Source organism: Chiloscyllium plagiosum, chromosome 6 (genome assembly GCF_004010195.1).
Source record: "Chiloscyllium plagiosum isolate BGI_BamShark_2017 chromosome 6, ASM401019v2, whole genome shotgun sequence".
Taxonomy (NCBI): Eukaryota; Metazoa; Chordata; class Chondrichthyes; order Orectolobiformes; family Hemiscylliidae; genus Chiloscyllium; species Chiloscyllium plagiosum.
This window is the reverse complement of record NC_057715.1, coordinates 63,752,343-63,774,521: the sequence shown is the minus strand read 5'-3', so window position 1 is coordinate 63,774,521 and position 22,179 is coordinate 63,752,343.

The window sequence follows — 22,179 nt, the reverse complement described above, 5'->3', positions numbered from 1 at the left end:
TCCCCCACTCACTTATTGTACTCTATACTACTTTCTCCCCACCCCCACCCTCCTCTAGCTTATCTCTCCACGCTTCAGGCTCTCTGTCTTTATTCCTGATGAAGGGCTTTTGCCCGAAACGTCAATTTTGCTGCTCCTCGGATGCTGCCTGAACTGCTGTGCTCTTCCAGCACCACACATCCAAAATCTGGTTTCCAGCATCTGCAGTCATTGTTTTTACTTATGCCAAATTTGAAGCTTGTCACCTTTCATTGATCGGGCTCGTGGTGGGCAAAAAGCGGAGGGTGGTCTTAGCTCCTTTAGACCCTCAGCTGTTGATCAATTCTCATCTAAATTGCCCTCCCTCTGTTTCACCTCATCAAGGAATCACTGAACCTATCATGCCTAAGACAGCTTGTTAAACAGACATCATTACCTAGTGCCAATTTGCTGTTGTTTTCCCCAGGCCCTTGCTCATTACTTTTGTCCAAATAACCATCCACCCCTTGAACGTCTCAGTTGAACCTGCCTTTGCCATTTTTCCAGGTGGCACATTCTACACCCTAACTACTCACTGAGTAGAACACAGCCTTAGTTTTCTTGCAGATCACTTTAAATCAATGCCCTCTTGTTCGCGTACCTTTTATGAGCAAAAGCAGTTTCCACTGTATTCACCCTAATCATAATTTTGAAAAGTTCTACTGGATTCCTTCTAATCCTTCTACTATCCAAGGAGAATGGTCCAAACCTCTTTTTTTTAATAGATATTTTTATTGAAAATTTAACATGTTTTTACAAAATTACAAAATAATACACACAAATACAAACATTAATATACAATTAATATTAAATAAATAATAACCAAAACCTAACAGACAAAAAGAAGAGATAAAAAAAAGAGAAAACAAAACTCAACTAACTACTAATCTAACCTATAACTAACCAGAGCATATAATAAAATATCTTACATTACTCAAGAAAAAAAAGGATAACATAGTAATTAAATAGTGAAGTACATGCTCGGAACGAATTAACATCAAATCATAATAAAATCCGTATTCATGTGGGATTCCTCTCCCAAGGGCCCCCGGACTAGCCAGAACCGCTACCACAACTAGATGAAAGCCCTTGACAAAATGCCCGAAATATCTATTTATATAATTCAGGAAGGGCTGCCATATTTTATAGAATAATTCAGTTTTTTGGTGCACCATATTTGTAAGTAAGTCAAAGGGAATACATTCCATTACCAACCAATTTGAAAGTCCTGGAGTGCCCTCAGCTACCCAGTTGACTAAGATATTTTTCCTTGCATAAAAGGAGAGAATGGAAAATAATTTCCTCCAGTGCACATCCAGAGAAGGCAAGCTCGAGAAGCCCAGGAGAAGAGATACTGGGTCTACTCTAATTTTCACTCCCAAGATTTCTGTCAAAGCATTTGCTACTCTGACCCAGTATTTGCGGATCTTATGACATAGGAGAAAGTGAGGACTGCAGATGCTGGAGATCAGAGCTTAAAAATGTGCTGCTCCGCTTTTCCAGCAACACATTTTTAGGATCTTATGGCATGTCCATAAACAGTGTGTGAGAGTGCCCACCTGTATTTTACATTTGGGACACATTGGAGATGCTCTGCCCTAAAATTTGCCAATCGTTCCGGTGCTATATGAGTCCTATGGAGTATCTTTAACTGAGGGGCTTGGGTTCTATTACAGATGGAGATTTTTCTGGCATTTTCCTATGTGTCGTCCCACATTTCTGTGGATATTTTCAACCCCAATTCCTGATCCCATGTTCTAAGCAAACGTTCCATGTCTTCCAAAACGTCGTTATGTAATAAATGGTAGGTATGCTGACCGAGGGTAAACCCATTGTCCACAACACTCTGTGTTCCCTATCTGATTTATAAAGGCTATCTAATAACGTAGGAGAAAGTGAGGACTGCAGATGCTGGAGATCAGAGCTTAAAAATGTGTTGCTGGAAAAGCGCAGCAGGTCAGGCAGCATCCAAGGAGAAGGAGAATCGTCGTTTCGGACATAAGCCCTCATTCCTGAAGAAGGGCTTATGCCCGAAACGTCAATTCTCCTTCTCTTTGGATGCTGCCTGACCTGCTGCGCTTTTCCAGCAACACATTTTTAAGTATCTAATAATGTAGTCTTCTTCTGTATGTAATCTTGAATTTGGAAGTATCGAAAGAGATCTCCATTAGGTAGTCCAAATTTCTGGTGCGGCTGTTCAAAAAACATCATGACCCCCTCATCAAACAGATCCCCTTAACAGGAGATACCCCTGGATCTCCAGGATTTAAATGTGGCGTCTGTGAGCCCAGGTTGAAAACCCCATGCCCCCACTATAGGAGTATAAGGGGAGGTTTTATGTGAATTACCCTCGTTTTGCCACATTATCTTCGAGGCTTTAATTGTGTTTAATACTATAGGGTTTTTACAATGATCCATAATGACTTTCATCTTATCTAAAAATAAGAGGTTAAAAAGAGGACACTTTGCTTGAGAAGCCTCGATGTCCAGCCAGATTGATTACGGGTCAGACGAGACCCAATCGGCTATGTAGCTTAATAGAGAACTCAGCTGATACTTCCTAAAGTCTGGAAAATCCTGCCCTCCCCTTGCTTGTGGAAGCTGTAGCTTCTTTAGCTGAATGAGGGGCCGTCTTTAATTCCAGATGAAAGAACCAAACCAACCATATAATTTGCGCAGTGCCGGCCTCAGCAACATCATGAGGAGCATTCTCATAGAGTATAAGAGATGGGGGCAAGACATTCATTTTAATTAGAGCTATTCTGCCTAGCCAAGAAATTGGAAGATCCCCCCCAACATTGAAGGTCTTGCCTTATCCTTTCCAGTAGATGCACCGAAAGGGAAAATGAGATCCATCCAACAAGTGGGACATACTAGCAAGACCACCCATCGGCATGGCCTCCGATTTTGAGAAATTAATTTTGTAACCTGAGAATGGACTAAATAAATTAATAACTTGGATCAGGCGGGGCACGGACATCAAAGGATTACTAAGAAAAAGGAGAATATCATCTGCATAAAGGGTAATTTTATGTTTACCCATGCCAACCCTTGGGGCTGTTATATTAGAGTCAGCCCATATAGCTTCCACTAGTGGCTCAATTGTTAGCGTGAATAGTAACAGTGAGAGAAGACATCCCTGATGGCAGCCCCTACTCACACTGAAGCTATCCGAGCCTAAACCATTGGTGATCACGGCTGGTTTGGGGTCATTATACAATGTTGAGACCCATTTAGCAAATACTTTTCCAACGTCAAACCTTTCCAGTGTATAGAACAGGTATGACCATTCAACCTGTCAAATGCCTTCTCTGCATCCAACGAAACTAATATTCCTGGTATTCTTTCCTGATGACAGATTTGAATCACATTCAAAACCCTTCTAATATTCTTAAATGATCTACGGCCCTTGATAAACCCCGTCTGGTCCTTTTTTATGATAAATGGCAATACCCTCTCCAGCCTCAATGCTAATGTTTTAGAAAGAATTTTAAAATCTACATTTAGCAAAGATATTGGTCTGTATGAAGAGCAATCTTCTGGGTCCTTTCCTTTTTTGAGAATGAGAGAAATATTTGCTTCTCTCAACGAAGGCGAGAGGCAGCCTTGACTATATGAGTAGTTGTACATGTCCATAAGTGGACCAGCTAATGCTCCTGTAAACTCTTTGTAGAATTTAACCTGAAATCCACCTGGACCACGTGCTTTACCGCTCTGAAGCTGCCTGATTGTGTCAAGTACTTCCTGGGTTGTTGGGGAGCATTCAGGACCGACACCTGTTCCTGGGTTAAGTCCGGAAAGGCCAGGCTTTTTAAAAAGGACGGTCCAAACCTTTTTAATTTATTCTTATAACTGAAGTTCCTCATTGAATTGAATTGAATTAGCTTTATTGTCACATACTCAAATGAGGACAGGGAAAAGTTTATAAGTCATCACTTACCACGCCACCTTAGGTCCAAAGCTACCTAGGAACAATCCTTAGTTATAGATTAGGGAAATAAAGAAAGAAAAATTACATTTCAGCTATAAACAGTATGACCATAGGTCAGACAATCAAGAAGCAAAATTAAAATGACAAATGTCACAGTCTCTCTCCAAAGTCCCTCTGCACCAGACCAGCCCATGGGGTCTCCACGCGATCTGACTGCTGGCTGCTGCCCCGAGCATAGAACATTACAATGCAGTGCAGGCTCTTCGACTCTCGATGTTGCACCAACCTGTGGCACCAATCTGAAGCCTATCGATTATACGCTATTCTATTTTCATTCATATGTTTATCCAATGACCATTTAAATGCTCTTAAATTTGGCGGATCTACTACTGTTGCAAGCTGCACGTTCCATGCCCCTACTACTCTCTGAGTAAAGAAACTACCTATGACACCTGTCCTACATCTGTCACCTCTCAACTTAAAGTTATGTTCCCTCGTGCTAGCCACCACCATCCGAGGAAAAAGGCTCTCACTATCCGCCCTATCTTAACGCTCTGATTGTCTTATATGTCTCAATTAAGTCACCTCTCAACCTTCTACTCTCAAATGAAAACAGCCTCAAGTCCCTCATCCTTTCCTCATAAGACCTTCCCTCCATACCAGGCAACATCCTAGTAAATCTCCTCTGAACCCTTTACAAAGCTTCCACATCCTTCCTAAAATGCGGTGACCAGAACTGTACACATATTCCAAGTGCGGCTGCACCAGAGTTTTGTACAGCTGCAGCATGACCTCTTGGCTCCAAAACTCAATCCCTCAACCAATAATAGTTAGCACGTCTATGCCTTCTTATCAACCCTATCAACCCGGTGGCAACCTTCAGTGATCTATGTATGTGGACACCGAGATCTCTCTGCTCATGTACTCTGCCAAGAATCTTACCATTAGCCCAGTACTCTTTATTGCTGTGCTCCTTCCAAAGTGAATCACCTCACACTTTTCTGCATTAAACTCCTTTTGCCATTTCTCAGCCCAGCTCAAAAGCTTATCTAAATCCCTCTGTAGCCTACAACATCTTTCAGCACTATCCACAATTCCACCGACCTTAGTGCCATCCACAAATTTACTAACCTATTCTTCTATTCCATAATCCAGGTCATTTACAAAAATGACTAACAGATCCTTGCAGTACACCACTAGTATCTGAACTCCAGGATGAACATTTCCGATTAACCACCACCCTCTGTCTTCTTTTAGCTAGCCAATTTCTGATCCAAACTGCTAAATCACCCTTAATCCCATGCCTCCATATTTTGTGCAGTAACCTACTGTGGGGTACCTTATCAAACGCCTTACTGAAATCCATATACACCACATCAACTGCTTTACCGTCATCACCTGCTTGATGACCTTCTCAAAGAACTCAATAAGGTTTGTGAGATTAGATTAGACTAGATTACTTACAGTGTGGAATCAGGCCCTTCGGCCCAACAAGTTCACACCAACCCGCCGAAGCGCAACCCACCCAGACCCATTCCCCTGTATTTACCCCTTCACCTAACACTACGGGCAATTTAGCATGACGAATTCACCTAACCTGCACATGTTTGGACTGTGGGAGGAAACCAGAGCACCCAGATGAAACCCACGCAGACACGGGGAGAATGTGCAAACTCCACACAGTCAGTCGCCTGAGGCGGGAATTGAACCCGGGTCTCTGGTGCTGTGAGGTAGCAGTGCTGGCCACTGTGCCACTGTGCCGCCCACAAGGCTAGACTTACCCTTCACAAAACCTTGTTGACAATCCCTAATCGACTTATTTCTTTCTAGATGATTATAAACCTTATCTCTTGTAAACGTTTTCAACACTTTACCCACAACTGAAGTAAGCCTCACTGGTCTATAATTACCCGGGTTGTCCCTACTCCCCTCTTGAACAAGGGGACATTTGCTATCCTCCAGTCTTCAGGCACTATTCCTGTAGACAATGGCAACATAAAGATCAAAGCCAAAATCTCCTCCCTGGCTTCCCAGAGAATTCTCGGATAAATCCCATCCAACCCAGGGGACTTATCTTGTTTCACACTTTCAAGAATTGCTAACACCACCTCCTTGTGAACTGGACAACTCCCACACTGGGCCATTTACAGCCATGCTCTGCACTGGGCCGCTGGTGGTGGCATACTTGCTCTGGCCACTAATGTCTCTGCCCACCACAGATCCTCTGGAACTCATCTGAAGAACTATTCTCATAAACTGCTTCTGCACTATCTCAAATGTCTTTACATTCCCTTCTATTATGTGGCTCTCAGAACTGTACACAATGCTCCAGCTGAGGTCCAGCAAATGTCTTACACAAGTTCAACATCATCTCCTTGCTCTTGTCATCTATGGCCCTATTAATAAAGCTGTATGCTTTATTTACTGCTTTCTGCACCTGTCCTGCCACTTGCAATGATCTGTGTGCATATACACTGAGGTGTCTCTGTCCCTGCACACCCACCCCCATCCCACTTTCAATTGTACCCTTTATTTTATTTTGCATTTCAATGATCTTCTGACCAATATACATCACTTCAAACTTTTCCATATTGAACTTCATCTGCCACGTATCTGCCAATTCCACCAATTTGCCAATATCCTTTTGGAATTCCACATTGTCCTCACAGTTTACAGTTCTTCCATGTTTTGTGTCTACTGCAAACTTTGAAATTGCCCCTTGCACACAAGATCTAGATCATTAATACATATCAGGAAAAGCAAGGCCCCCTAAACCAACCTCTGGGGAAGTCTACCACAAACCTCTCTTCAGCCCGAAAAATGTCCATTGACCGTAACTGTCTGTTTCCTATCACTCTGCCAATTTTGAATCCATGTCCTGAGTCCTTGAATCCATCCCCTGGCCAATCCAGCATTTACACACATCTGCCCCTTGCATGTTTCATTGGAACTTACAGCCTGGTCCCAATTACATCACCCCATCCCTTCCACCTGCCTTTGTAAAGATCCAGCAAATCTCTTTCGAGGACTGGATGCAAGTCCAGCAACAACCATTGCATCAGGTGGTGCTACTGAGACCAGACAGCTGACAGCTTATTTGTTTATTGGCAGATCTCAGATGCAGAACATTACCCCCCAGATGTGTGAGGAAGTATTGACTTGAGCCACTTTACTGGCCACTTAGCATTAGCTTGCTGTGTGCTGAGATTGATCCCTACATTTACGGTGGGAGTAGGTACCCTGGCTGAGTATAAACTCCTGCCCGTGGGCAGGAGCATCCATGTGTCCTGAGACTCTGCTTATCAGTGCAGGTGACTGCTGTCCTGTGCTGCATGCTGGAGGAGGAATTGAAGTTTCTGGGATGGAGCAGATGTACACTGCCTTTAGCTGTGAAATTTACCATGGTACTCAATTATTTCACTGAAGTGTCCTTCCAGTTATTGGCTGAGGAAGTTTCTGAGATCTTGCAATTTGTTGCCATCATTCCATAATGCAGTTATTGGATACTTTCTTCGATAGAGAGAAAGGGACTGCAAAAAGTTTTTGTGGAAGATAGGAACTGAGGCTGAGAGGGCAATCAGCATTGGAGCCCTGGCAGGACTTTCTCAGCTTCATGTGGTGATTGACTGCACCCATCTAGACATCAAGGTTCCCTCAGAGCAGTCAGCTGTCTCCTCAATGTGCAGAACACTTGCACCCACCATTGAAGAGTCATGCAAGGGTGTGCTAGGTCCCAGGAAGTTGCCATAACTCCTTCCTTGTGAGACTATCTCAGCTGTTTCCTGCACCAAAAAGCTTTCGTGGATGGAAACTGGATGACAGGAGATGTGCACTGAGGACTTGGCTGCTCACACCAGTGCATAATGCCAACGGTGAGACAGAGGATTCTTATGATTGCAGCTGTCTTAATGACAAGAGCAGTCAGGCAACTGAAAATACGCTAGAGCTTTTGGGGAGCAATCCAGTGCAGATCCTCAAATGTGTCCCATATTGTGGTACTCGGTTGCACTCTGTACAAACTGAGGAAACAGAGAGAAGTTGAATTTGTGTCTAATGACTCTGTTAGACATAAAAAGAATGAGAGGAAGTAGATACAATTGTCAGCTATGTAAATATATTCAACTACCTTCCCAATAATCTTTTCCATGTGCTCTAATAGGAATTACATGAAACAGTGGAGGCATCAAATATATGTTTAGTCACATGAATAAAGTAATTCCAGTATGCAGCACTGTAGCGTTAACCATTAACTCTCATACTGGACATATTTTTTGGCAAGAAAATAACCATTGAGACATCACAAGCTACAAGGAATGAAATGCCGCAAACTGCTGAAATAAGAATTGCATGAAACAGTGAAGTAAGGCATCAAATATATGTTCACTTATTCAGAATGGAACAATCAGTGTCATACATCACATGAAGTCAAAGCTATGATAACTGTTGTGTCAACCACATGTGTTTACATGCTTGTTTCCAAGCGCTTCTACATTTTCCTCCCCCTGTGGCTGGAGCCGATGTGTGAGGGGCTTGCTGGCTTTACTGCTTCTGAACGTTAGATGCCCTGTGATGGATGCCCTGTATTGCATGGTTGGCATTTATGCAGTGAAGACTTAGATTAGATTAGATTAGATTAGATTAGATTAGATTAGATTAGATTACAGTGTGGAAACAGGCCCTTCGGCCCAACAAATCCACACCGACCCGCCGAAGCGAAACCCACCCATACCCCTACATTTACCCCTTACCTAACACTACGGGCAATTTAGTATGGCCAATTCACCTGACCCTGCATATCTTTGGACTGTGGGAGGAAACCGGAGCACCCAGAGGAAACCCACGCAGACACGGGGAGAACGTGCAAACTCCACACAGTCAGTCGCCTGAGGCGGGAATTGAACCCGGGTCTCTGGCGCTGTGAGGCAGCAGTGCTAACCACTTCCATCATCATTGTAGAAAAAATAAATTGTGCCTTGATTTTTATAGATCATAGAATCCTTACAGTGTGGAAGCAGGCCTTTCAGCCCATCAAGTCTATACTGACCCTCTGAAGGTCATCACAGTTGCCCAAGGTGGAATCAAGCATGGCTCCCTGGTACCTTGAGGCACAGCGATAACCATGAAGCCACTGTACCACTGTATATGTTGTATAGGCCCAGAGGCCAATACCAATGTTGTATGCTTCCTGTCCATCATGATACCATCCCTTCCATAATCCTTAACTATTGAAAGTGTGCTGCACTGCAGAGATGTTGAATTTTCAATGTGATCTTAACCAACGCCACATCTGCCTTTTCAGTTGGGTGTTAAAGATTTTCTACTTCAAAGAAGAGCTGAGTTCCTTCTGGTGTCCTGGCCAATACTTATTCCCCAGTCAGCATTCCAAAAGCAGATTACTGGTCATTATGACATTACTGTTTGTGATACTTCGCTGCATGCAAACTGTGTTGCCTGCAATACAAAAATACGCAAAGTGATTGGAGGCTGGATATAATAGAGCAAGAGCAAAGCAGGGGTTCAAAAAGTACACCAATCTCAGGGCCTTAATATAATTCTGTCAGGGCAGGATTGAGATTGAAAAAAATACTGCAGGAGCCACATCAACGTAGGAGAAATCAAAAAATGATGTCAGGGTTCATGCAAAAGTCAACAGCTTTCAGTATTACTATTTAGTTGTTTTCATTAGTTAGTTTGGTGATGGGTATTCAAATCAAAGGGCTGGTTTTTAAGAGATGGACACCACAGGGGCTGGGCATTATTCCCCACCTCAACTCCATCAAACATTAGCGCCTCCCTATCTTCCTGCCTTTATTTCTGTTATTGTTTTACAGCCCCAAGCAGGCTTGTAATTCATTAATTATTTAATTGGTCAAATGAGTGATTTGGTGGTGGTTATTAAAAAGAAGCAAAAGGGCTGGCTCTCCCCAGTAAGGGGAATTGGTTGGGGAGTAGACAGAGCAGACTGGAGTGTGTACTGAACTTCGAAACACAAGTAAACAGTTGCAGGAGACTTTACTCTTGGTTTCAGCCTTCGTAAACGAACCCTAGCAATTTAACAATCGCTAGGGTTTTTGTGGTACGAGAAGTAAGTGCATTTAGAATGAGAAGAAATAGCAGATTAATGTGTGACTGGAGATGTTGCAAGGCAGGGATGTTATGCTGTAGCTGTATAGGGTGCTGATGAGGTCACACCTGGAATCCTGTGTACAGTTTTGGTCTCCTTATGTAAGAAAGAATGTACAGGCACTGGAGGGGGTGCAGAGGAATTTCACTAGGTTGAATCTGGAGTTGAGAGGTTTGGCTTATGAGGAGAGGTTGAGTAGACTGGGACTATACTCAATGGAATTTAAAATATTGAGAGGGGGTATCTTATAGAAACATAACATTATGAAGGGAGTGAATAAGATGGAAGGAGGGAGGTTGTTTCCACCGGCAGCTGAAACTAAAACTAGGGGACATTGTCTCACAGTAAAGGGCAGTAGATTTAGGACTGGGTTGAGGAAGGTTGTGAATCTGTGGAATTCCCTGCCCAATGAAGCAGTTTAGTCTACCTCATTGAATGTTTTTAAGGTAAACATGGATAGATTTTTGAACAGTAAAGAAATTATGAGTTATGGTGAGCAGGCGGGTAAGTGGAGCTGAGTCCAAGAAAAGATCAGTCTTGATCTTATTGAATGGCAGAGCAGGCCCGATGGGCCAGATGGTCTACTCCTGCTCCTAGTTCTTATGTTCCTGTGAGATAAGGCTTTGAATCTCTGGGGTTTTGGGACCAGTTCTGGAGAAGATGGGATCTCTTCAGGCTATAAAGATTTCACCCGAACAGAGCTAAGCTCAAATTCTCTTGGGGGCAATTTGCTAGTGCTATTGGCATGGTTTTCAAATGACTTAGGAACCAAGATGTAATGTAAAGTCAGAAAATCAAGGTGCACAGAGAATTTGGAGAGACAGGTAACCTTAGAGTGGAAATAGCAAAATATTAAATTCCGGGTCACAGGAATAGAGAATGTAAAAAGATCTAAATTAAACTTGTGCATTCAGGTAAATGTGAGGAGTGCGACAAATAAGGATGATAGGCAGCAGGTAAGCATAACCACATAAAAAAAAATGGTATGCTGGTAATAGGGAACGGGTTCAAAGAAGGACAGGATTAAAGACTCAACATTCCAGGAGACAAAGAGTTCAGGGAAGATTGGGAAGGAAAGAGTAAAGGAGGCGCTATGGGCTAACAGCTCCAGCAGAATTATATTCACCTACAATCTGCAACCTCATGGCCTGGTTAATTCCCCACTCTGCAATTACAAACAAGCCAGGAAATCAACCCTAATCCAATGAACTGTGCAGAAAGACATGCCAGGACCAACATCAAACATACCTAAACATGAGGTGTTAACCTGGTCAATACAAATGTGCTTGCATGCCATATGGGGAAGCAGCATCCAATAGATAGCTCATAATAATTCCACAACTAATTGATCAAATCTAAGCTCTACCACATCCAATTATGAATGCTAGTAGACAATTAAACAACTAACAGGAGGTAATGGTTCACAAATGTCCTCATCCTGAATGATACAGCAGCCTCGTACATCAGTGCAAAGACAAGACTGAAAGATTTGCATTCATCTTCAGCCAAAAGTGCCAAGTGGATTATCCATCTCGGCCTCCTCCAGGGATATCAGTCTTCAACCAATTCAATTCACTCCATGTGATATCAAGAAATGGCTGAAGACATCAAATGCTGCAAAGGCTACACACCTTAACAACAATCAAGTTTTAGAAGTGAAGACTTGTGCTCCTGAACTAAATGCACTCCTAACTAATCTGTACCGTCACAGCCATAGCACTGACAATCTCACTGGTAGCTCATGCACCATCATCTCACTGATCTTTCATAGTAGCTAGAAGAAAATATACTCCTGATAACTTCTCATCAAAGGCTTGTCTGTGTCTAGGACATTACAACACCTCATACTCAGGCACCGATATAATATACTGCTTTATTGATTTACATCAACTCTAGCTCTTTGATAACACTAAGTCACATTTCAATCAGAGTCCTTCAACACCTTACTTCCCCCAAATCACATTCTTCTTCCCACTAATGCATATGGACAATCACAGCTTTGGTGATGGCCACTTTAATCAGTATCTGTCAAAGCAGGGATGTTATTGTCTCTTATTGCATTTCCACTTGCAGGAAAGGACTGCACAACTGGGGTGGGGTAGAGTGATTGCCTAACATCAGTCTTATCTTTGAAAAACAAGCCATCATGCTGTCCATAGAGAAAGGGGAATGTACCTGGACAAAAGGTGAACAAGGATATCTACAGCCATCCAGTGTCAAAGCCTCCAAGGAGCTCGTCCTAGCTGCACATCAATGAGAAATGTCTTCATGGGTAAGGGTGGCAGATAAGGACACTGACAAATCTTTATTTTTTTCTAAGCAGCTAGTGGATTATACTCTCAAGTGAGGACAAAAAGGAAAGGAAGCACAGCTGCTCAGGTCCAAAAGTACCAACATCTTGTTGCACGTCTTTGGGGCAGAACAGTCCCAAGCCTTCAATGTCTTCCTCCAAACCTCCACCAGCGCAGAGAGTAACATTCACCTCAGTGGGTAACCTGTCTAGGGTGTGCCCCCTGCCTCACATTCTGGTGATCACAACCCTGACACAGGCCCACAGCTAGAGATGGAAGAAATGGCTCGAGTCCTTGACAGTCTGGGGACTGCTGGGAAGCAGATCCTTGTTGAATCCAATACAGATAATGGACTTGGCCATTAATGTGCTGACAGATGTGAAAACAAACATGACAACATCTGGAAGAGACAATGTGCAGGCTGGAGTAAAGGTGAGTGTGCTAAGTTCTGTCTGATCTCATGGCTTCTCATGGCTGCCACCATAGACAGCTCAGTCTAGCAGAACAATCTTTCTGCTGGACATGCACAGGGACGTTCACTCTATCTCTCAAGCTTTTGCATCATTCATTTACTTGCTAGGTGATTATAAAGCTAAGAAACCTTAATGACCCTCCTGGTGCCCTGTTCGTGAAGGGGTGAGGGAGGTGTCATTGTGTACTGAGAATTGGGTGGGGGCGGCGGCAGTGGGGGGAGGAGAGTACAACTGTCCCAAGGTTTTTTTTTCACAAGATACTCCAGAGGTTCTCTGCTGCACCACCTCTCCTCTGGCAGCGACCCTAATGCCAAGGAGGGACATCGAGCCTTGTGCAGGAGAACCACAGCAGGACTGAGTCCTCCAGACCAACAGAGGGCATACTCCAAGGTCATCTGAGGCACAGAAGTATTTAGCAGGCTAAGTCATGCTCAGCTGCAGTTGCCAACATAGTAACAAGATGTAGTGCTAGAAAAAAGAAAGCTTTGGAGAATATTAGAGTAACTGCATGCTTGGGTGTCAACCTTCAGTACAACATTATATTTGATACAAATACAGTACTTTGCATGAACGTCTTTGTGGTCTGTGTGAATCTGTTAGCAATCATTCACTGTAGCTGGCTGTGAGGAACATAATCGTTGGGAAGTGGGATAAAGCTAATTACAGTAATTGGGTTTTGTGAGTCAATCAGCATAGCTTAGTGTAGTATTCCTACCTCTGAGCCAGGAGGCCAAGTTCATGGAGAAGTGAGGACTACATATACTGGAGAAGTCAGAGTGGAAAAGGGTGGAGCTGGAAAAGCACAGTAGATCAGGCAATATCTGAGGAACAGGAGAGTCGATGTTTCGGCTCAAGCCCTTCATCATCATTCCTTTTCGACTCAGGCCCAGGTTCAAGTCCCAACTGCTCCACAGTGTGTAATAATACCTCTGAACAGGTTAATTATAAAATATATAAAAGGGACAGTATATACATGGGCACAACATTAGCTGAGTGACAGAAAATATAGAGTAATGATCCATGTGTATAATCAGGCAAACGTGAGGACTGCAGATGCTGGAAACCAGAGTTTAGATCAGAGTGGTGCTGGAAAAGCACAGCAGGTCAGGCAGCATCCGAGGAGCAGGAAAATCGATGTTTCGGGTAAAAGCCCTTCATCAGGAATGGAGACAGGGAGCCTCCAGGGTGGAGAGATAAATGTGGGGTGGGGGCGGTTTGGGGTGGCTGGGGAGAAGGTAGCAAAGAGTACAATAGGTGAATGGGGGTGGGGATGGAGGTGAAAGGTCAGGGGGAGGGTGGAGCGGATAGGTGGGAAGGGAGATTGGCAGGTAGGACAAGTCATGGGGACAGTGCTGAGCTGAAAGGTTGGAACTGAGGTAAGATGGGGGGAGGGGAAATGAGGAACTTCTTCGCAGCTGCTCCCTCACCACCTGATGCCTGGAGGAAGAACGCCTCATCTTCCGCCTCAGAACACTTCAACCCGATGTGGACTCAATGTGGACTTCACTTCTTCTTAATCTTAATAAAGCTAATCCCCAACTGCTTTATTAAATTGGCTAATCAGCTAACCTGGAAGCATTGATCTGTGAAGAAATATCAGGGAATGAGATGGTTGTTTTTCAGTTGAGACATTTGTATAGTCAATCATGTTTTTTGATGTTGTCTTACAACATTTTGTTTGTGAGCGTAATTTCAGCAGGCTGGACTATTAATGAGTATTTGTGGCTCACTAATGAATGCAAAAGAGCTTCCTGTTGGGAATACTGATCCACCTGAAAAACTCCGAGAACTAAATACTAAAACTTTAACCTGCCGTTGGGAAAGTGAATGTTTTTTTTCAGACCAATTAGGTTCCCACATCTGTCCTTCATGAAGTTCTGATAGACCAGAAAGACTCAGCTTGGTATATTTTCAATGATTACAGTCATTTCTTCAGTCAGTCTATTACATAAAGAAACAAAAGTTCATATTTTGCAATATTGTGATGAAGTTGATCAGTAAAATTGCTTCTTGTATCTTTGTTGTACCATCAGCTTTTTTGTGCTCAGAAGCCTCACTGTTCCAAAAGAGCCTTGAGTCTGAATTTGTATTCCCCAAACTATTTCTCTGTTAGCTTATGGAACATTATTCTCAGCACGCTGCAGTCTTACTGTGTACACTGTGGAGCAATCTCTAAGCGTGTATGAGTACAACCACTCAGGTAATTATCCATAGTAACTTGAAATGTGGCTTTCCTCAGGCTATTAAATTTATTGTTGGAGGTTACTTCCACACAAGTTAAATGTGAACTTTATAACCTTGTTTGCAATATAATTTGACTAACAACTTTTATTCTTACCCTAAGTTTTGGCTCAGAGAGACAGGGATGCTCACAGTGAAAAAGCAGTGCGTAGTGAGGAACAGATGGGGAGAGCAAAGGAGAGACAGAAAGGAAAAAGAGATTAAAACAAAGGAGTAAAAAAAAATTAAATTAATTCATGTATTTTAATAAGATCCTTTAGCCATAACTTTGCAACCTTAATAGCTGAGAAGCATACAAACTCAGAAGCAAACTTCGAAACACAGACCTGAGGTCTGAACATTAGACATTTCAATAGGATTTTCTTTAATCTTCTACGAAAATATAGATAATTGGGAGAATTCCTGTGGGCTTTCAGCTGTACAGGGATTAATGCAATAAAGGTATATAATTTAAAAAATGACAATTTATTAAACCTATCTGCACATAAATATTTACCTGGTTCAAAATATGTACAGGATTTTGAATCAAAAACTTTATCTCATTTGAAAACTGAAAGAATTGCAGACGCTGTAAATCAGAAAGAAAAACAGAAATTTCTGGAAAAGCTCAGCAGGTCTGGCAACATTGGTGGAGGAAAATCAGAGTTAATGTTTCAGGTCAAGTGATCCTTCCTCAGAACTCAAAGTTCTAAGGAAGGGTCACTCGATCCAAAACATTAACTCCGATTTCTCTCCTTAATCTATTTTGACAGTTTGAACATGCATTCAAACAAATTCTGGTGGTTTGTTTCATAACCAGAGAACAGAAGAACAGGGCCAAGCCATACACTATCCTGACTGGGAATTATATTCCCGTTCCTTCACTGAGTCGAAATCCTGGAACTCTCTCCATACAGCATTGTGGGTGTCTCTGCAACACATGGACTTCAGAGATTCAAGTTGGTGATTCACCACTACTTTCTCAAGGGAAATTAGGAATGGACAATAAAGGCTGGCAAAACCAGTGATTCCACATCCCATGGTTATACAAAAGAGCTGATATTGTCAAGTGACAGAAACATAGGATATTGGTAAACGTTTGCTTTTCAGACCAGTAATGGGGTCTCCAGGTCAATATTAGAACCATTGCTTTTCTTGACCTATATGTTTACACTCTTGACTCTGAAATTGAAAACATTCTCATGATTGATCTGTCACACTATCGCCAGCGTCAGTATGAATGTATACACTCAACAAGTGCTAAAGGTGAGAAATTACAGGATATTGTCTGTTAGTTTTTTTAAAAATCTGAATTTTTTTTCACCTTGGACATTCCAAAATCATGACAAATCATTTTCAAGGGCAAGCAGGTCCCAGTACCAAAAGCACCAAAATATCACATCCAGATTATATTGGGGTACATGGGTATTAAACACACAAGCTGGCTAGCTAATGAGTCTGTGTAGTCATCAGGAATGTGGGAGGGGCCTTTGCATTCACATGATGTTCCAATCATTTCTTGGACGAAAGTTGTAACAGACATATCCTCGTGATGGATAACTACTATAAATTGTTTTACTACTTAGCAACACAAATAGCACATCAACATTTGTTGAAATAAAAAGTGTTTTATTTTCAGTTCATTTAGTGTCCCAGATCAGGTAGTATCTGACAACAGACCCAGATGGGAGAAAGTGAGCACTGCAAATGCTGGAGATCAGAGTCAAAGAGTGTGGTGCTGGAAAAGCACAGCCAGTCAGGCAGAATCCAAGGAGCAAGAGAATTGATGTTTCAAGCATAAGCTCTTATGCTCGAAATGTTGATTCTCCTGCTCCTTGGATGCTGCCTGATCGCTGTACTTTTCCAGCACCACACTTTCCACCCAGATTGTATAAAGTCATTCCTGAGCATGGTGCTATACTGCAAAAGAACAGAAACTAGTTTAGACCATATATGAAGAGAGTGAGGATGAACACTCTGGCAATGAAGTTTGTGCATTGATAATGTCTAATGTTAAGTTCCTGCTCCAGAGTTGCTCATAAAGCTGTGTTTTCAGTAGCCATCACTGCATCATCAGGAAGCCTGCTGAATGTTTTTATCCATGCTTGGCACTTCAGTGAGCACTAATATTCAACATGATGCACTGGTGTGACATGACCCTCTTTCTTCATGCACATAATGGCCATTATACTGTCTCTCAGTATAATCTCTCAGTGCTGTTAGATAAGGAGTTCCAGGATCTCAACCCAGTGAAAGTGGAACAGTGATAAAGATTCCAGGCAAGATAGAGTATAATATGGAGGGGAATTTTAAGGTGATGATGTCCCCATATATCTGCTGCTCTTGTCCTTCTAAGTAGTAAAGTTGTGCATTTGAAAGATAATGTCAACCTTGGTGAATTATTGTAGTGTATCCTGTATAATGTACACACTGCTGTTGGTAATGGAAGGAGTGAATGTTTTCAGTTTGTGAAAGGGTTTCTTTGTCTTGGTTACTACTGAGTTTCTTGGGTCCTGGAGCTGTATTCATCAGGCAAGTGCAGAGTATTCCATCACACTTCGACATGTGCCTTGTAGGTAGAGTAATTTACAAAGTCAGAACATGGGTTATTCACCACAGAATTCCCAGCTTCCGGCCTGCTGTTGTAGCCACAATATTTATATGCCTAGACCAGTTTGGTGTTTGGTCAATGGTGACCCACAAACTAAATAGCAGAGGAATCAGCAATGGTAATCTCATAGAATATGAATGATGTGGAGGTGTTGGACTAGGTGTACAAAATTCAAAATAATATGACATCAGGTTATAGTCTGTTAAACCTTTTGGACTATACGCTGGTGTTGTGTGATTTTTTAACATAGAATATGAAGGGGAAATAGATTCTCTCTTTTTGGAGATGGCTATTGCCTGGCATTTTTGTGACACAAATGTTCCACAATTGTGTAAGGACAGATGTTATGATGTTAAGAAGAAAAAGCAATGTAGCTTATAATCACCAAGTACACATCAAGCACCATCAGCGGTGGGCTAATGGAGATCATGGTGCTGACAATACCCCAAGAATCTATGTATACAAGACTCTGGAGGAACAGATGGTAAAATGACAATAGCTACTTTTTCCCCTATTTTCTGTTTCTTGTGTATAATGCAATAAATATGGTCGACCTTTACAAATAACTATACCTGACTTGCAGTAGACTTACATTTTAATGTAATTTGATACTTTTGATCTTCAAACTCTTTATCTACAGAATAACCAAGTGGTATCTTCCCACACAGACCAAATAGGACCTCAACATAAATGACTATCCTGATTGCAACTGCATCATGTACTGCACTGGAATATGCTCACTCATTTCCCACTGCATTACCAGTAAGTCATCAATAAAAGAACACTCACATAGCATGGAGGAGATAGAACAAAAAAAGTCTGGAGTTGACACTGCAGACATTCTAGTAAAACAGAGAATATTCACACCATGTGATTTCCATATCTGCCTGTAAGATAAGTGTAGTCAAATATCTACAACATATACAGAATGTTGGACCCTATTACAGACAGTGTGAGAAAATAGTCAGTATCAGTAACCTTTCAAGGGAAGAATGTTTGTGTGTGTGTGTATATATGTGTGTGTGAATGTGTGTGTTTGTAAAAATGAGTGTGTATGTGTACAAGTGTGTGTCATGAGTGTATGCGTGATGAGTGTACGTGTGTGTATGTACAAGTGTGTGTACATGCGTGCATCTGCATACAAGTGTGTGTGTATATGTGTACAAGTATGTGTGTGCATACATGTGTGTGTATACAAATGTTTGTGCATAAAGGAAAACGAGTGTGTGTGCAGACTTTTAACCAGGAGCAGACTGTTATGAGTTTAAATCAAGCTGATTGCTTATTCATATGCTTATCCAGAAATCTAACACTATGGCTCTCACTCAAACAGTCACACACAAACACACTCAAGGAAATACAGTTTAAGAGAACTGTGCATGTTTACAAGTCATAAACAAAATGAATAGTTTGTTATTCATGTGAATGGCTTGCATTGCAAATATATGTTGCAGGCTTGCTAAAGAAGATGTTTTCACTTCTAAAGTTTGGTTTGGGTGAATTTGAAAGCTGAAGCCATAGATCAGAGTCATTTCGGGATTCTATCAAAGAGATGGACTTTTGCCAGGTCACAAAGTTAAATGCTTGGCAGCTTGTTACCATTGGTCAGTTAATTATGTTGTCAGACTTGAAGGGGAACACAATAGATGTTATAATCTCCAATTCTAAAGGCATAGGCATTACTGCCCTTTCTGCTGCCTTTGTGTTTTCTACAAATAGCATTTAGAGACTAAAGGGAAAACAACATGGCTTTTACCATATGTCTGGTCACAATTCCTCTTTAAAAATATGATGTTGGTCTTAGGTTGAAGAGAAACAACCTGATTTATTGTTTAATGTGTGAGGGAGACATTGGTTTGATGGATAAACATACAAATAAGCAATCAGCTTGAATCAAACTCACAAGCAGCCTGTTCCTGGTTAAAAGACTGTGCATACACTTGTACTCATTCGGGCACAAGCATTTGTATACACACACGTATGCACAAATACTCATTCATGTACACGCACACTCGTACACTTGTATACACACACACTTGTATGCAGACATGCATTGATTCACGCATGTACACACACTTTTATATGCAAATACACACATATGTGCACACACACACACATATATACACTCCTCACGCACACATAGCTCCCCTTAACACCCACTCCAAGTCATGAAGAAGGGTTATAGCCGAAATGTTGACTTCTCCACCTTCTGATGCTGCCTGGCTTGCTGTGTTCTTCCAGCCTCCTGGTTGTCTACATTGGTTTGATTGAGATAATCACTGTCTTTGTCTCAGGAAGATGCATTCTCACAGGAAATGTCTTTTGAGACAGAGAGAGAGAGAGAGAGGTAGAGGGAACATCAGTTGGACCATAAAGGAATGGGAAAAGGTCATCCAGACTCTCCATTTGACCTCCCCTCCATCCCACCCAGTAGGGTTGCTTTCACACCTCCTGGCTTGCTTTTTAGAAGAGCAACTATTGGATTGTCCACACAATTCCTATCATTGACACTGGAAGCTCATTGAATACAGTGTAATGAAGCTCATAATGAAAATGCTTTGGGCTTCTTGTGGGGGCCATCAGGAAGGCAGTGAGATTCTTATACCCATTGAATGCTTGGTTGGAGTTTTCAGCTGCCTTTGAGGTCCACCATTTTGGGGCTGGAGCGGGGATGGGGAGTTTGGATGTTGGACCCAGGCCACTTAATGTCATCAGCACATCTGTAAAATGGTGTAAAATTAATAATAAATATCAATAGATTAAGTGAACGGACAAAACATTGACACCAGTGTAGGTAAATGTGACATCATCCACTTCTAATTTAGACCGATATTCCTGATGAAGGGCTTTTGCCCAAAACGTCGATTTCGAAGCTCCTTGGATGCTGCCTGAACTGCTGTGCTCTACCAGCACCACTAATCCAGAATCTGGTTTCCAGCATCTGCAGTCATTGTTTTTATCTTGACCTATACAAGATAGAGCAGAGTATGTTCAAAATAATAAAAAGCTCACCATAGTGGATAAGCAAAGAGACCTGGGAGTTTAGATAGATCTTTCAAATGCATGAACAGGACAGGACATACTCAAAAAGGCTCATGGAATGTCAGGTGTTATACGCAGAGCACCAGAATGCAGTGGGATAGAAGGTGTAAGAAACAAAAACTTGGATCAGGAACCGACAATTCAGCCCTTCATGCCTGCTCTGCTATTTGATATGATCATTGCTGATGTCATCTCGGCCTCAACTCCACTTTCCTGTCTACTCCCCATCACTCTTCAACCCATCACTAATTCTAAACCTATCTCTTCCTTAAATTTACTCAATGTTCCAATGTCCACCATTTTTAGAGATAATGAATTCCACAGATTCACAACCCTTTGAGAGAAGTAATTTCTCCTCATCTCTGTTTTAAATCTGCCACCCATTACGCTTCAGGTGTGTATGTACAAAAGGAATTATTTTTCCCAAAGAGGTCTTTGAAGCAATCTTCCTGAAAAGCGAGTGAAAGCAGAGACTTTGCATATTTTTAAGGCAGAGGTTGTTCGGTTCTGAATAAACAATGGAATGGAAGGTTATTGGAGATCGGTGGGAATGTGGATTTGATCCTCCATCTTATTGATGGTGCAACAGGCTCGAGAGTCCAAGAGGCTTACTCCTGCTCCTAATTCATATCTTTGTGTGAATATATTTTAAAGCGAACGCAGAAGGTAGATGGACAGAAATTATTGGTGCAATTATTACAGCTAGACATTTCGGGAGTAAAATCAGATCTACACACAAAGAGTGGTAGAAATTTGAACTTTCTTTCACAAATGACAATTGATATCAGATCAATAGCTGATTTTAAATCAAAGATTGATAGATGTTTATTAACTCAAGGTATTCAGGGATATGGGGAAAAAGGTAGGAATAAGGAGTTAGGTGGCCAGTCAGTCATGGGCTCCTTGAATGATGCTTGAGGGGTTAAGTTGCTTACTTCTGTTTCTATGTATCATGGGTTTTATGATATCAGAACAAGCATTGGTTCCAACATGAAGCCTCCCCGTTGACTAGTGTTGGTTATTTGCTTACAGCGCAGCAGAGCATGTCTGTGGAGAGATCAATGCGTATCTGTGAGGTGAGGAAATTCTCTTTTATAGTTAGTTATATTGTTGCTTCGTTGCTATTATATGCTATACATTCCTTTTTAATGGTCTGCGTGTCAGACATAGCAGTAGTAGGAATATCGTGGAACACAACTCCAATGTTACTTTATCTGTATAAACACAGGAGGGGATTTTTGAATTTAACATACAAGTTGGATTTTCAGGCTTATGGAGATGAGAACTGAAAAATAGCAGGGAGGCACATTAGGACTGCTCTCTGAGACATTTCAGCCTCTGGAGTATTTTGCTAGGAGAGGAAAGGGAACAGGGTTACCTGCCCATCCACAAAGTTGGGCTGCCAATTAGTCCATTTGTGGCTCTACCTAAGGCCATTTTACATGGCGCCAGTACTAACATTTTTACTA